Consider the following 232-nt stretch of genomic DNA (forward strand, 5'->3'; position numbering starts at 1 on the left):
CACTCTGTGCGCCCGTTCACTGTAGCTAGCTGTGGCTAGCTGTAGATGGTTGCGGCTAGCTAGCTGCAGCACACAGTAGCTAGCTGCTGCTGAAAGGAGAAAAAAAAGAAACAGAAGAAACAAAAAAAAAACAACAAACAATAAAAAGGAAGAGAGAAGAGCAGCAGAACAAAAAAAAAAAAAAAAAAAAAAAAAAAAAAAAAAAAAAAAAAAAAAAAAAAAAAAAAAAAAA

The sequence above is a fragment of the Eimeria mitis genome, genomic scaffold, assembly GCF_000499745.2.
Source record: "Eimeria mitis Houghton genomic scaffold, Emh_scaff2590, whole genome shotgun sequence".
Lineage (NCBI taxonomy): Eukaryota > Apicomplexa > Conoidasida > Eucoccidiorida > Eimeriidae > Eimeria > Eimeria mitis.